Raw genomic sequence first — 5,000 nt, 5'->3', positions numbered from 1 at the left:
ACCACACACACACACACACACACACACACACACACACACACACACACACACACACACACACACACACACACACACACACACACACACACCGCCCCATCCCCCCCAAACACCTGCAATAACCACACACACACACACACACACACACACACACACACACCGCCCCATCCCACCCAAACACCTGCAATAACCTCACACACACACACACACACACACACACACACACACACACACACACACACACACACACACACCGCCCCATCCCCCCCAAACACCTGCAATAACCACACACACACACACACACACATAAACACACACACACACACACACACACACACACACACACACACACACCGCCCCATCCCCCCCAAACACCTGCAATAACCACACACACACACACACACACATATACACACACACACACACACACACACACACACACACACACACACACCGCCCCATCCCACCCAAACACCTGCAATAACCTCACACACACACACACACACACACACACACACACACACACACACACACACACACACACCGCCCCATCCCCCCCAAACACCTGCAATAACCACACACACACACACACACACACACACACACACACCGCCCCATCCCACCCAAACACCTGCAATAACCTCACACACACACACACACACACACCGCCCCATCCCACCCAAACACCTGCAATAACCACACACACCCAAACACCTGCAATAACCACACACACACACATACACACACACACACACACACCCCGCCCCATCCCCCCCAAACACCTGCAATAACCCCCCCCCCCCCCACACACACACACCCCGCCCCACCCCATCCCACCCAAACACCTGCAATAACCACACACACACACACACACACACACACACACACAGCTGACACCCACCAACCCACAGCAGGCGCGCGCACACACACACACACACACACACACACACACACAGACACACAGTTGCCACCCACCAACCCACAGATGCACACACACAGACACCCCTCACCCCAAACACGTAAATGACCTCACCCACACCCACATCCATTCTGCAGAGACATGTGCGTGTGCCCGTGCGTGTGTGTGTGCGTGCGTGGCACAGACATGTGCGTGGCTTGTCCGTATTTGTAATAATTTTAATCCACATTTTATGGTTACTGATATTAACGTCTGCATGTGCGATGTCTCATTTAATTGTGGTCATCTGTGACCTGTGCACTGTAATGTTGAAGAATATGAAGTATTAAAATGTTAAGGAGTCCTGCTGTGGTCATCTGTAATGAAATATTAAAAATGTTTTTATGTACATGAGCTCTGTGGCCTTATTGGCTTCATCATAGCAGTTGCCATGGTGAGCAGTTGCCACGGTAAGCAGTCCGCCCTGGAGACTTGTCCTCTACTGCACTCTAGTGTTTAAAACTGGAACTACAATTCTCTGCGCTCCAAAAGTCTTGTTGCGGACAGCGTGCCATTCAGACTGGGACAACATGCTCATGTTGGGTTTCAAGGTTTTGGTTGAATATTAATTGAAGATTATAGGCCACGGTAAAGGACATTAACATTAATTAATTACTTTGTAGACAAATTCATTCAAGTGTGTTGACGTGCTGTAACCAGAGACGGTTGGTTGAAAAAGTGTTCCAAGGGATCTTTGCTATAACCCTTCTATAGATCATAAAACCTTTAATAGTTGGAATTGAAATACGTGATCTGGATGGCATCCGGCTCACATCACCGGGACTAGATGCCCACCATCATGACATGAGACGCGTCTATTGTAGCAATTAAAGTTGCCATAGAAGTAAGAGACCCTCGCCCAAGCAGCCTTCTGGTTAAATAGTAAAATGGAGATGTATAAGTAAGTATATATCCGTTATGTAAGGTAAGGTAAGGTAAGGTAACTTTTATTGTACCCAAGGGTAGATTTGGTTGCAGGTAAAAAGAGTAGGCTGCTTACACACACATAGACAACATTAATGACATTGACAAAAAACAAGAAGACATTGACATAACAGTGGCAACAGTGCTCCAGACTTAAAGACATGGTTAAATCTCTAAAATATAAATAAATATATAATTAATTCAGGGGATAAAATACAGAATAACAGATTCTCGCAACTAAGCCAGAACTAGGCTAGCTTGGGGATACCAATACGAACTTGCGGAAGCTAGTAGTGCCCCTGAGAGCCTGATGTGGTTGGAGAAGAGAGAGAGAGAGGGCAGTAACGGCTACCGAGAACGGTAAAGGGGGTGAGAGGGAGATAACGAGTAACGGTTAGGGCACGTAGCCCACGAGAGCGCATCTCGGCCCGCACGTAAGCTCCTCACCCGCGCACTCAGGTGAGTCATCATTTATAGAAGGGCTTTAGGCGCGAGAGATCCGCAGGGCTCCGAGAGGGCGCGTGAGCGACGAGTATAATGGTCCAGACGCGCGAGCCACAGAGGAGCTGACACCGGACACATCACTTCAGGTAGGACAGTCGCCCGTGCACCACACAACACACCGGCGGAATCACGCAAATACGTTTGAGTAGTTTACATTTCTGCAACAAATGTGTTTTTTTATTAGCCTATTATTCCGTGTTTCAGAGTTGTTGAATTTGCTGAAGTGATGGACGATTAAACTGGTTGATTCACCATTTCAAAATAAACATAGACAGTGTAAAACACGTGCTGCCTGGATATATTCTCATTTAATTAGTCTGGGCAATCTGGAGACCAAGTAGACGTCCTTGAGCGCACGAGTCCGTGCCGTAACATTCCATAGCGCCCGACCGTTGTTCTCCTCTCCTCGGCTCTAGTGTTCGGCACTTGAGTAGCCTACCTCAGTTAAGGGGCATTCACATACGTCGCTACTCGCACATCGCTCCTCGCTTCCGTTAACTGTCAATCATCTCTATTCTACATTCTGATTTGGTACTCGTTTTACTCGCTTCACTCGCATCGCTGGAAGTTAAAATTATTTTAACTTTGTACCCGCCCACATCGCATCGCTAGTCCTCGCATCGCCTGTCCTGGCCACATTCAGCTAGAACACATTCACTTTACAATGACAGTTCTCGCTCAGAGATGGGCGAGTAGCGACGTATGTGAATGCAGCTTTAGACACTTGGTATGCCTATGCCATCATTCGCTTACGTTCAGCACCTGTATGTTAGACACTTGGTATGTTATCATTCGCTTGTGTTCATCAGCACCTGTATGTTAGACACTTGGTATGTTATCATTCGCTTGCGTTCATCAGCATTATTATCATTCATGTTATCATTCGCTTGTGTTCAGTATGTTAGACACTTGGTATGTTATCATTCGCTTGTGTTCATCAGCACCTGTATGTTAGACACTTGGTATGTTATCATTCGCTTGCGTTCATTAGCACCTGTATGTTAGACACTTGGTATGTTATCCACCCTCTCCGTTACACCGCTCTTGCGTGTCATCAGGACAGTTTACTTAATCCGCGCACGTCCGCGTATGACTTACGGGCTCAGTTGTTTTTGCTTCTGACATGTTGTCTGTGCGTGTCCCGGGGGAAGTCCGTCACGTTCATCACGTAGGCCACCGGGTCTTGGATCCCGGTCATGATAGATCAGGGCGAGCGCCCTGGCCCGTATTTAACCTCGCGCCATCTGCCGCGAGAGAGAGGGAGAGAGAAAGGGCGGGAGATAAGTTACTTGGAGAGAGGTTTTACTGGAGGGTGGATGTACAAGTGAGCAGCTCTTTGACTCTTCTTGTTTCTTCCTCACTGAGAGCGGTTGCAGTGGAGCATTCAGAATCAGAATCTATTGGCCAGGTAAACAAACAAGATCTATTGGCCAGGTTCGGTAAACAAACAAGGAATCTGTGCTCTCAGGTAGCATACTGTACAACACTCAACAACAACATTAAACACAGTACGAATAGAATGAGGGCAGTAGGGCTATTATAAGAATAAATAAATACAGTATAGGCCTAATAAGGGCAGTAGGGCTATTATTAGAATAAATAAATACAGTACGAACATTTAACAGTAGGGCTATTATAAGAATAAATAAATAAATACAGTATAGGCCTAATAAGGGCAGTAGGGCTATTATTAGAATAAATAAATACAGTATAGGCCTGCAAATACATAGATGCTGTGGGTGGGACAGGGTGCTGCAATTGATTGGCATGGTCGTGGACACCCCAACAAGCACAGGCAAGACGCAGGATGCAATATACCATTGAAGAGAGGGTGGGAATAGGGCCGTATCAGTAGGCTATAGGATGCAATATACCATTGAAGAGAGGGTGGGAATAGGGCCGTATCAGTAGGCTATAGGATGCAATATACCATTGAAGAGAGGGTGGGAATAGGGCAGCATCAGTAGGCTATAGGATGCAATATACCATTGAAGAGAGAGTGGGAATAGGGCAGTATCAGTAGGCTATAGGATGCAATATACCATTGAAGAGAGAGTGGGAATAGGGCAGTATCAGTAGGCTATAGGATGCAATATACCATTGAAGAGAGGGTGGGAATAGGGCAGTATCAGTAGGCTATAGGATGTGGTTTAAGATTAATAATAATAATAATAATAATAATCTTTATTTATAGAGCGCTTTTCTAAACATAGTTTCAAAGTGCTTTACATATGAAATAATAAACAGAACAGAAAAACAACACAAAAATGAAGTGACTAAAAACAATACAAATAATACCATAACAACATTGGCAAGAATAAACAAAAAATAAAAAGTTTTTTTTTTTTTTTTTTTTTTTGAATGAACAACAGAAAAAAATGCAATAATCAAACATACACAAGGCAAAACAAAACCAAACCAAGACATAAACAAAAATTAAACTTAAATAAACTCCTAAATATAGGATGAGGTTTAAGATTAAATATAGATATAGTGTAAGGCGGTACAAAGCAAAGATGATGTATTAATAACAATATTGTAAGTTGATTCACTTTGCTGAACACTCAGAAATAGCACCCACCCTTACAACAAACAGAGCACGCACGCACACACACAC

At 45.0% G+C, this 5,000-nt stretch overlaps 1 protein-coding gene across 1 annotated transcript in view; it reads left to right on the top strand.

Moving 5' to 3' along the window:
• The window catches only part of zgc:174164 (uncharacterized protein LOC570656 homolog), a 70,069-nt gene extending 68,765 nt beyond the window's left edge, over positions 1–1,304 (top strand). The window contains exon 22 of the mRNA XM_062531292.1: positions 1–1,304. This exon is cut by the window's left edge and continues 266 nt beyond it. The gene's annotated coding sequence lies outside the window, so the exon portion shown is untranslated.
• The last annotated feature ends 3,696 nt before the right edge of the window (positions 1,305–5,000 follow it).

The sequence above is a fragment of the Sardina pilchardus genome, chromosome 3 (genome assembly GCF_963854185.1).
Source record: "Sardina pilchardus chromosome 3, fSarPil1.1, whole genome shotgun sequence".
Lineage (NCBI taxonomy): Eukaryota > Metazoa > Chordata > Actinopteri > Clupeiformes > Clupeidae > Sardina > Sardina pilchardus.
This window is presented reverse-complemented; position numbering and strand designations above follow the sequence as displayed.